The following is a 12,507-nucleotide window of genomic DNA, read 5'->3' as shown; positions in this document are numbered from 1 at the left end:
AGAATTCATGTATTTACCTCAATGAGAAAGAGTAAAATCCGAAAGTTTGCTTGATTAATCAAAAAAAATCACCAACAATCAATGATAAAAGTCTCAAGATAACCTAATAATACAGAGTCTAACAATGGTCTGGAGTCTAACAATGGTCCCGACTCCGACCATGGTCCAGAGTCTAACCTAATAATCAAAGTTCTAGACTCCGACATCTAAAACGAGGTTTTTTTGAACTATTTATAGAAAATAAAAACCTAATTATACAAGGATTCTATTTGCTTGAAATCTGTCAAAACGCGGCTGGGTCGACGGACCACGCGACGGATCGTCGTGGTCACGACGGACCGTTATGGACTCCGTCGTCCCATACTTGTGCAATTTCTTCTGCTGCTCTCTTCATTACCCTCGACGGCAAGTATGACGGACCGTCATATTCACAACGGTCCGTCGAGGGTCTTCGTTCCAAAACACTTCAACTCTTGGAATCTGGGTACTGGGATTACTTCTCTGAACTTCATGACGAACCTGCAGGACGGACCATCATAGACACGACGGACCGTCACAAGCTGCGTAACCCCACACTTGGTCAGACTTCCCCATCTTCCTTAAGCAGCTGCACTAAGCTGCCACCTACGGACCGTCACAAGCAAGACGGACCGTCATAAGCTCCGTAGGTGGTCTCTTCTGCATTTCTTCGCTCAAAATCTCCGCATTCATCTTTGGACAGATTTCCTGCAAAACAAAGAGAAACTTATATAAAAATTAGCACAAAAAGGCTTTTGGACACACTAAACTTAAGGAAAAAGTATTAATAATACCGTGAAACCACGGTATATCAGTCATCAATGAATACTATGACGAAGGAGTCAAGGTATTCACAGAAGACTCTGTTCATGAGATCCATAAATGTAGCAGGTGCATTCATGAGACCAAATGACATAACAAAAAACTCGTAATGACCATAATGGGTACGAAAGGCTGAACATCTTCATCCCTTACCCTGAGCTGATGGTACCCTGAACGAAGATCAATCTTTGAGAAGAAACTAGACCCTTGGAGTTGGTCAAACAAGTCATCTATTCTGGGAAGTGGATACTTATTCTTGATAGTGACTTTGTTGAGCTGCCGATAATCTATACACATTCTAAGGGTTCCATCTTTCTTTTTCACAAACAACACTGGAGAGCCCCAAGGGGATATGCTCGGTTGAATGAAACCCTTATCAGTGACATCTTTTAACTGCAGCTTCAACTCTTTGAGTTCAGCTGGAGCCATTCTGTAAGGAGGAATTGAAATTGGTTTACTATCGGGTTCTAAGTCGATACCAAAGTCAATCTCTCGAGGGGGAGGAACTCTATGCAAATCATAAGGAAATACATCTTGGAACTCATTCACTATAGGCACTGAGTCTATGGAAGGAATGTCATGGTCTAAATCATTAACACTTACAAGATGACACAATAACCCCTTGGACATTATTTTATTGGCTTTAAGGTTCAAAATCAAGGGATTAGGATGACTCTAGTTGTACCCCTCCTAGATTAGATCTTCTTCATTAGGGAAACGAAACCTCACAACCCTACTACGACAAACCATGCAAGCATAACAACTATGAAGCCAGTCCATGCCAAGAATAACATCAAAATCATGCATTGATAACTCAACCAAGTCTGCAAAAATAGTCTTACCACATACAACTATTGTCAATCTTTGTATACTCTATCATTTCTTACATTTTCTACTAAAGGTGTACTAACCACTATAGGATCATGCAGAACTTTAGTCAATATCTCAAAAGTGAGAGCAAGCAAAGGAGTTACAAAGGAAAGCGTAGACCCTGGATCAAGTAAAGCATAAACAGAAGTTGAGAATACTTGCAGCATACATGTGACCACATCAGCGAACTTCTCCTGCTCCTCCCTACCCTTCAGGGCGTAGAACATGTTCCTCTTAGGAGGCTCGGCTACTGCTGCATCCTCTGGATTAGACCTAGGTTGAGCATTACCTCGAGCCTGACCTCTTTTCTGTGGGTAGTCCTTAATTATGTGCCCGTTCTTACCGCAACCAAAGCAGGCATTAGTGACCTCTCTGCACTCTCCATTGTGAGCACGGCCACACTTAGTACAGTCCTTTCTGGGATGCTGCATCTCACTTCCATTGCCCTTCCTGTGCTCGGGTCTGCCTCCTCTAGGTGTTGTACTCCTCTGAGAGTTAGAGTTCCCTGAACTCTGTTTCCCTTTTTTGAACCTGGGCTGCTCACGGAAGCTAAAATTGTTTCTGTGGCCTCCATGGCTGGGACCTGCCTGATCTTAAGGCTTAGGCCTCCTAGCATCACGAACGCCCCTCTTCTTGTGGTTGTCCTTAACCTGCTAGACATGCACCATCAACCTTGAGAGTTCCATATTATCATGGAGAATCGCAGACCGACATTCCTCCTCCAGATCTCTGTTGATTCATGTGACGAACCTGCTCATCTCATCCCTGCTGTTAGATACAAGGGAAGTAGCATACCTGGACAGCTTAACAAACTTTAGGGAATACTCCCTGACTATCATGGATCCCTGCTTAAGGTTGATAAACTCCTCAACCTTGGCCTCCCTCTTATCTCTGGGAAAGAACCTCTCCAGAAAGGCTGTCTTAAACAACTCCTAATTGATCGGAACTCCGCCCAAAACTCGGCTATCTTGCCACATCTTATACCAAGTCTGTGCAACATCCTTGAGTTGATAGGAAGCCAACTCTGATTTCTCAGTATCTGTGGCCCCCATAGCCACCAAGATCTTATGCACCTCATCTACAAACTCCTGAGGATCCTCCTAAGTCTTAGACCCTGTGAAAATAGGAGGATTCATCCTCATAAAGTCTCTCAGCCTGTCAGCCATATTGCGAACCGGTGGGTTCTCCCTCTAAACATTGTGCTGGTTGACCAGGTCAGTCATGGAATGGGCCTGCATAGTGATGGCATGTGCCATCTGGGCCAGAGATTCCCTTACCTCAGCATCATTCAATCCAGCAGGGTTAACCGACATAGGCACTCCTTCGACTGGATCCTGGGGTGGAACCTGATTGTCCCAAGCAGCTGATCCTCCTCTCCTCTGACCAATGGTTCTCCTAGTATTCATTTTCTAAAATGCAACAAGGATTGATGTTAGTCACGCTCATAACATAAAGAAATCAGACATTAGGAAACGCACGATGTGATCAGAAGAAAGGAAATTTTTCTACGAATCATGCAGTCTCTAATTCAGGATAGTGGTGCACTTCACTACCATGACTTAGAAACTACTCAATGTGGTTGATGTGAACTTATTATCCTCGGAATTTAACCTAGTGCTCTGATACCAACTTTGACACGACCGGAGTCTAGGCCCCAGAGGAGACCGGCGTCGTTGACCTCTCAGAGGTCGCAGACAAGCCTACTTACGTCATTCTTACTTCATCTAGGTTAATTTTAGCGGAAAATTTGAAATTTTTTGTTTCTTATCATGCATAAAGGTCATTCTACTTACATTCATAATGTTCACAATCAACCATCTAACATTAAGATTATCATCTGAAAGAAACAATTCAATGCTGCATTAAATGTATAATTGCCAAAATGGCACCAATACAATGTCAGAAATAAAGACGGAAATAAACACTAGTGGAACATACTCCACTAGATCAGTCCTATAACTAAGCTAGTATATGATGGAAAATCATCCTCGAAAGCATGAAGGCCTACCAAGTCCTGATGAACGCTCCACGTCCAGATAATTTCAGAGTCAACCTGTAGCTCTACCGTCCACTTGTGCCTGCACCTAAAATCATAGAGTTGTATAGGGTTAGTACACACTTGTATTAAGTATGGGTATATGCAAGCACACTCCAAGGACATGCATGAGTAAGAATAACTCTTTCCTAACAACATGATTATGGAAAGTCAAGTCAGTGGACTTGCCAAATTGGGATTAGGATAGTTGGTGAGCTTTACAAATTTGGATTAGGAAAGTCATGCCATGAGAGTTACATGAATCATCATACTTATCACATTGCACATAGCACATAACATCATGCACATAGCACATAACATATTGCATGTAACACATAACATTTTTCATATCATTTGTTCATATGCCATGAGACCTTGGAATCATGGACTTGACATCAAGACTACCCAAAATGAGGGCTCAACATATGGGACCTCAACTAGGGAGCCTTCTTTAGCAAACACAGAGTCTTCTTCATTCAGTCGTACGTACTTTATTTAATTTCTTTTATAGGCTAGTGTAAATACCAGCCATACCTAGGATGTAGTTTAAAATTTTCATCGGGTTCGTTGTGGAATGATCAAGAACGACCTAGTGTCTTACTTAAGTCTAGCTCACCTCTTGATTATTATATCCTAACACCGTTGGTATCATTTATTTCATTATGTGCATCATTTGAGGCTGGCCTCATTCATTCATGGGGAACTTTAACTTTAACCGACATGGATCATGTGAGCATCATGAAATCTAGTGTCTCCCCCACACCGAAAAGAGGTAGAATCACCGGCCAAAGTGACCCAAAACATGCTAGCATACATAGGAATTGAACCTCGCCAGATCCCTATATTGACAGTATAGGTTCAAAGAACAGGAGATATTAGGAGACCCATAACCTGCATGCCGGACAATCTCATCTCATGAGAGTTACGTGAACCTCTGCCCTTTCCGTAAGAAGGCATCACCTCTTATAGCTAGTCTATCGGTGCTCAGTATAAAGTTCCATTACATTCAACTCATACGTCATGGAAGCTGGCTTTGGGTATGAGGAAATCATAACTCAATAGATGATTTCTCATCTAATCATTATTATTAAGTGTTTTAATCTCAATACTTTCATTAGAGTGTTCATAGAGACTGGTCTCTTCATTAACTTTACGCTCTCATAAGTGAGTACATTTTGGTAACATTTACTTAGGCTTACTTGATATTTATCTCATCTTTTACATTAGCCTCATATCATGTTGTCACCGCATTCATTAACATTAGCACATTTGCTCTTCATAATTACTCACCCCTTTTTACGTGAATGTTCATTTCATCATATGCCAATGCACTTGGCCATTTAGTGTGTTTCACACACTTACTAAACCCTTCTAGGGTTTCATAATTTCATGGTTCATTTCATCATTTCATTGTTCATTTCATCATTTCATTATTCATTTCATCATGTGCCAATGCACTTGGCTATTTAGTGTGTTTTAAACTCTTACTTAACCCTTCTAGGGTTACATCATTTCATTACATACATTTTAGGTTCACTTATTTTTAAACGTATGCTAGACTTATGGGTTTATATATACAAGCCATGAGGCTTTATTCATAGTTCGTTTAAAGTGGTTCATATCTTCCTAAAGTTATGTGGTACAAGACTTATGCATCTTGTATGTATGCCAAGATCTCGATTTCGATCTAAGTAGGCAGCATTATTCTTGAATATTCAATTCACGTATGACTTATGAATCAATATGGAATTTGGGCAAGGGAACCCAGTTTAAAATCCCTTGGACAACACTTTACATTTTTCTTTTTATTTAATTTCAGTCCACATGACATTGGGACCCAAGATCGAGCTCCAACATCAACATTTCCTTTTTATTTCTATCCTTTGAAAATTCTCTTTATTGGCCGAGGGGTTGTGGGTTCGAACCTCCACAACCCCCTTTTTTTTTATTTATTTTCCTTGACTATATCGAGTTTACCATGAGGTTGTGGGCTCAAACCCCCACAACCTCACTTTATTTTTCTTGTAATTCTCCTTTACTGCCTAGAGGTCGTGTGTTCAATTCCCACTCCTCATATTTCTTTTCTCTTAATTTTATATTCTCCTTTACTGCCTAGAGGTCGTGGGTTCAATTCCCACGCCTCACATTTCTTTTCTCTTAATTTTTGATTCTCCTTTACTGCCTAGAGGTCGTGGGTTCGATCCCCATGCCTCACATTTATTTTCTTCTCATTTTTCCTTAAGATTGACCAAGAGGTTGTGGTTAGAATCCCACTCCTCTCATTTCTTATTTTCATACATCATTTTCCAGCCCAAAACCATGGTTCGAATCCCCTTCACCACATTCCTTTTTACTTCTTTATTTTCATGATTTTTAACCTGGTGAGGTCACGGGTTCGACCCTCAGTGACCTCAATTCTTTTTCTTCATTTTTTTATAACATTTTCAACCATTTTAACTTGACAAAAATTCATCAATGGCGGCTGGAAATTTTTGTAAAATTTTTCAGCATCTTTTTCAACAAGTTACACACTAGTTCATAGGGAAACTTCATGGTTCATTTATAACGTTTTAGGTGCATTTTCATGGATTCATTTAGCCAAGAGTTTCTCACTCAATTCAGCTACATAACATTTCATATGAACATCACGATTTACTTAAGTTTGTGCATGTAAAAATACATCCATAATACATCATTTTTTGCGCCTTAAACCCGAGGGCTATGGGCCATAGTTCACATTTTGCACACACTTTCACATAGTTCGGAAAACATGGGTTTTCATTCATACAATATCAAACATACATTCATGAACATATTCGTCATGAAAACACAACACACGCCTAATATCTACCAGCAAACATACCCAACCTAAGAATAATTGGGAGCTAGTGACAGGAACATGGAACGGGGAACAACCCTAGTTTTCGGACTGAATATTCCAAACCTTAAGGGGTCTCTTAGGAAAGGGACCAAGCGAGAAGAGAACCCATACCTTTTTTATGTTCAAACCACGACTTGCTGCCCAAAAAACTCCTCCAAACACACGTCCAACACCAAAAGCTTAACACCAAACTCGACGGAAAACCTTCTCTTTGCCTACGTGATTGATTAGTTGTTTGTTTAAAATTTTCTTTTGTGAGTTCTTCAAGTGTGAAGAACTTTGGTTTACCTACTGTTCTTGAAGTTATTTGGAAGAGATAATCGTAAAAAAAAAGAGAGATTGAACGTGAGAGTTGAGAGATAGACGTTAGAGAGTGGGAGTTTTATTAGGCTTAAGAGTCTAGTTTAGGATTTAGTCAAATAAGGTTTTATTTAATATCCCTTTTATTTTAAATCAGCTAATGAATAATAATTATTAATTAATTACATTAATTTAACTACTTAAATAAAAACAACTTTAATTCATTGCTTCCACCTAGGTTCGAACCCAGGTGGAGCAAGACTTCACTTCAAGAGCCCATTTTCGGCTCTCTCTCCCCAAAATGCCCCTCCAAACTTATTAATTAAATAATTAATTTTATATTTAGGGTGATTACGATACTACCCTTAGCTTAGAAAAAGACCATTTTACCCATAGACCCTCCAAAACTATGATTTTCCCTTTTTAAATCCGGTAAAGACTCATTCGAGTAAATTTTCATATTCGAGAGCCCTACATGGCTGGACCCAACCTTTCCTAGCTTAACTAACTCCCCAAGTTAGTTGGCTTGGCTGTCGTAAGGGTTCCGAGGTCTTGTTCTACGCACATCAATCCGTGTGAACCCTGGTCTAATCATAGGCATTCTATACACATTAAGCATTACTTATAATATCCATTTTAGGGTTGTTACAACAAACACCTACAAGACGTCCAAATAGGACAAGCCCCATCAAAACACATGTTGAACGTCTTAAGAGCTATCTTTCGAACGCCTTGGACGTTCTTGGTCGTTTGGCCTCCAAATTTCTCGAAACTTCATATGCCATCACTAAACATCATTATAACTCATTTAGAAGCTTCACAAGCTCACGAAATACAAATATAAGATTGCATAGATACATGAGGCACATAGGTGACTAGTCGTCGAACGTTTTGGTCGTCCCTTGATGTTCGACTTCCAATCACTTCAAACTATACACACTGCCTATAAACCATAATATTAGTCATTTTAGTACCATATAACCTTAAGACATACATTTTAGGCTCTAGACACCCTATCTCATTTTGGGGTCTTACAATTTCTCACCCTTTGATCATCATTGATCAATATACCTCATTTATCAAAAATTTATATATATGACAGTAGCTAAAGAGATTATTACTTAAACGAAATCATGCTTTATCAACCCTAACATTTAGATCATGTCACATACATTACAATATTAACTTTTTAGGCTAAAAGTGTCCAAATCAATCTTTACCAATTCCATGGTTATCTCATCATATTGGATCAATTATACCTAATAGTCATCACATTATACTTATAGGTAGTAGCTAAGGACAATCAACCATAATCGAGTCACATAACAACCATTCCAACATCAAGATCACAAATTACTACTTGATAGCCTAGAAGAAACTAGATCAATTCATGCAAGTCTTATTTACTTTGATCATCAAGGATTCATACCCACAATTCATTTGTAATGTCATCATGAAACAATATCTATAATTATCTTCACCTAATCGAATTCAACATTAAATCATTTGAAGGCCAATTTACAGTGAATCATGAAAAGATAAGCTAAGCATGTTCAAATCTTCATACATTGATCCACATGGATCCTTCATCATCAATTCAACATTAATTCATGTAAATAACAGTACATATAACCACTTTAACATAATAGAAATACAATTCTAATGAGAACAAGCCAATATTACAATGCCATGCAAGGACTAAATCGATTTAGGGAGGGAACATGGGTTCATCATGCAATTGGATTAAAATAATGTTTAAACCAATAAATTTACATCAATTAATCATGATTTAACTATTTCAAATATTTTTAGAAAGAACCCATTGATAGATTGTAGAAGAAGAGATTTGATCATATTTTCTCTTTGAAAACTTTGAGATCAACTCTCTAGATGGAAGGATAACTAGAGATGAAGGATCACCATACATTTATCTTCTTGAAAACCTCTAAAAATCGGTGAATAAACCATAGGAATCCATTCTCCAAGTTGTTCTTGAGATTCAACAACAATGGAGGTTTCTTGGGAGAAGATTTTTGGAGGGAAAGGTTTATTTCGTGTAAAAGGGATTGGGAATGGGTTGTTTACATGTTTGATTACTTATATACACCCAAATATAGATAAATTAATATATTAGAGTCAAGTTAGGACGTGGGGTGAATTCCCCATTCACCATTCAAATAAAATAGTCACAATGCAGCAGTTACAGGCCACCATCGACGGATCTCTATCGACTGGCCGTCCTTTGGCTTCCGTCGATTGGACCTTGGCCTTTTTTTTGTGTTGATACCTGCGTAGGATAAGTTTCCATCGATTATATCTCACCAAAAGGCCGTTGGTCAACCAACTGACCATCATTTGGCTCTTCGATTGATACTGCCAAGGCAATGTCTCGACCAGCCTTGGGTCCTTCTTGTTGTCCCTTTTACGGGGCCCTTTAGAGGTCGTACCCGGACGTTTCCAACATATATACAACCCTTAAGAAGTTTAGACCTCCCTAATGATTTTTACCCAAAACAAATACACATAACACGTCCAAACAGGCTAGGCCCCATCAAGACGCACATTGAGCGTCTTAAGGGCTATCTTTCGAACGTCTTGGACGTTTGACCTCCGAACTTCACAAAACTCCATATAATACCAATAACCATTATTATAACTCATTTTAAGACATCATAAGATCGTGAAATACAGTATATAAACACGCATAGACACGTGAGGCACAAAGGTGACTAGTCGTCGAACGTCTTGGTCGCCCCTTAATGTTTGACTTCCAAATCACCTCAAACTTTACAAACTGCCTCTATACCAAATAACAATTAATTTTAGGACCTTAGAAACTTATTAAAAACATGTTAGTCTCTAGACACCCTAACTCATTTTGGGGGTCTTACAATATCCCCCACTTTGGAACATTCGTCCTCGAGTGACACTTAGCATGCTTTAGTCACAACAAGGACTTCAATGCATCATAGAGCAGTTCATCACATTTATAACATCATCAAATAATTTTATCACTTAATGCACACAAGCAATTAAAACTTCCGTTCACTCATTCTTTGATGCATCAAACAAAAAGGCTCTGATCATGTTCATAGGAGGAACATCCTTCTCCTAATCATCACTTGGTCAATACACTCCAATTCATTAAGAGCTCATTTTGCAACTACTTTTTAAATCACACATAGGCAGATTTCAAAAACACTCAAGGAGCATTAGACACTCATACTTCAATGTACATAGACTTGAGTTAATTGGAACCTAGTGCCATGAAGGTCATACTCAACCATACCATGTTTAGTGGTGTCCATGGAGGAACGTCCTTATCCTCAACACACTTACATGTATCATGAGTTCACACCTAAGCAAAGACGTCAATTTCCTCTTGAAATGAGAAATTCTCAACTTTTAAACCAAGGCATGCTCATGTTTCCTTCCTAGTGAAGTCTAAGTGGTAAGTCACACCAAGCACATCACAACAAATAGGAAGTAATTTCACAAAATGTCAATTTCTAACATAGTACTCACCTTCACATTAAGCATATTTTGAGAAGAATAACACAAATCATAGGCACACACATTAACTCTTAGCTAAACATGCTTTCATCTTTTAATAATGAGCCTACAATTATGCATTCCAAATCATACAAACCACATAATTTTCAAGAGGCTCAACATATTCATTTTAAAGAGACCCAACTTTTCATTATAAGGATAAACATTACACCTCACAAGTGACTATAACCATGTTTCGTATCTTATCTCATGAAATCAAATGAACAACTAGCATATCAAGATGCAAATCAACATGAGAAAACATGGATTTTATCAAAAAATTGTTTTGCTCTTTCATGCACTTTGGAATCTTAAAATACCCTGAAGGTAATGTCAATCAATGCATACCAACCATATAAAGGTCATGCAATTCATACTTTATGCAAAACTCTATTCATGAAGAAATTTACTACAAATTCATTAGATTCAAGCTCAAGTAAGAATAGAAGGTCTAGGTAGAAAATATCTACAACCTTACTACTCCATCACCATCCCCCACGTAGAGTAGACCCAATTAAGAGCAACATAACCCAATCTTAAGAGGATCTTAACTAAACAACCTTCATTTTCATCACCTAAAAGTGATTACAACTTTAGAAGGAATTTACAGTAAGTCAACATAGGAACACTAAGGTATTCTAAACATTATTACCTATGAAATTTATCCTCCAATTATCAAGTTAGGTCATCTCATACAACCACATAATTTCTTCTATAATACAATAGACACCAAGGTCATACATCATTAGGGTAAACAACAAAGAGACTTTGTCATAAGGACTCTTTCTTTTCTTTCCACATTAAAGTAAGGTAACTTCTAGGTCAATCAAACCCACATCATCACCCAACATAAATAAGAGTACTACCCTCAATTCTAGGGAAACATCAAGTCCAAAACATCAAGGGACTCACAACACAATAAGAAGTTAGATAAATTTATGACTCATCATGCCATAAGACTCTCATTCTTTTATTCAAAATAGAAAATCTCCTTTTTACATTCATTATCATGTTCATATGCATCAATTCTGTCACAAACCGCAAGTACACCCTAGAAGTTAGAGCGTCGTTGTGTCGTCACACGACAAATGAGACTTCAAGAAGTCTCATCTAAGACTTTTGTATCATTTATTGCATAATAAGCATACTAAAATAGGTAAGAATTTAAAACTTTCTTCACGCACGAAGAAATCTTTCATAAACATTACACAAGCGGAAGACTTTCAAGTAAAACTTTAAATCTTTACGACATCTACTTGAACCATCTAAACTTTAGAGTATACAACACTTAGGTCTAATCCCATACAATAAAATAAAGACTGTGACATAAAGGACATGTGGATATTGTCCTCGAATCGATGAGGACTCACCAATACTTCATCTTCAAGCCTTAGGAACCTATCCATCCTCCATGGCACATCAAAAATTCCAATTCCCTACACTTTAGTCAAAAAGGTAAAAGAAGGGGTTAACACATTAGATGTACTAAGTATGGAAGCCATGCAAAAACAATGAAAAAGGGACATTTAGTTAATAACATGCTTTTAATGAATTTCGATTCAAACATCATATTATAAGCATAAGAACAATACTTAACAACTTAGAAACACATAAGAAATCATTTAAGCAAAATATCATAATTTTAGAGTTACTTTATAGTAACTCCATTCACTATTACAGTGAAGTCTCTTCACTGTACAGTGAGTTGCTTATCTTCACCTTAGACATCTTCTAGCATGTAATCATCCCACTTAAAGCTATCCTAAGAGTAACTTAAGCAACACAAGAGAGACCGCCCATAAGACCTTCCTAAGCATGCCTAAGTGATCTTCAAGACTACTTATAAGGAGTCACATACACACTTGCAAGACATTAAACATCACATATAAATAATATGACATTTCCTCATCAAAGGCTATCAAAAGACTTACTTAAGTAGATCAAGCAGATAACGTCCATGATTTACCTCTTCAAGACTACCTAAATAATCCTTAAGACTCCCTAAGTTTGGATCATGTCCACATAAATA

Source organism: Solanum pennellii, chromosome 3, assembly GCF_001406875.1.
Source record: "Solanum pennellii chromosome 3, SPENNV200".
Classification (NCBI taxonomy): domain Eukaryota; kingdom Viridiplantae; phylum Streptophyta; class Magnoliopsida; order Solanales; family Solanaceae; genus Solanum; species Solanum pennellii.
Note: the sequence above shows the minus strand (reverse complement) of the source record.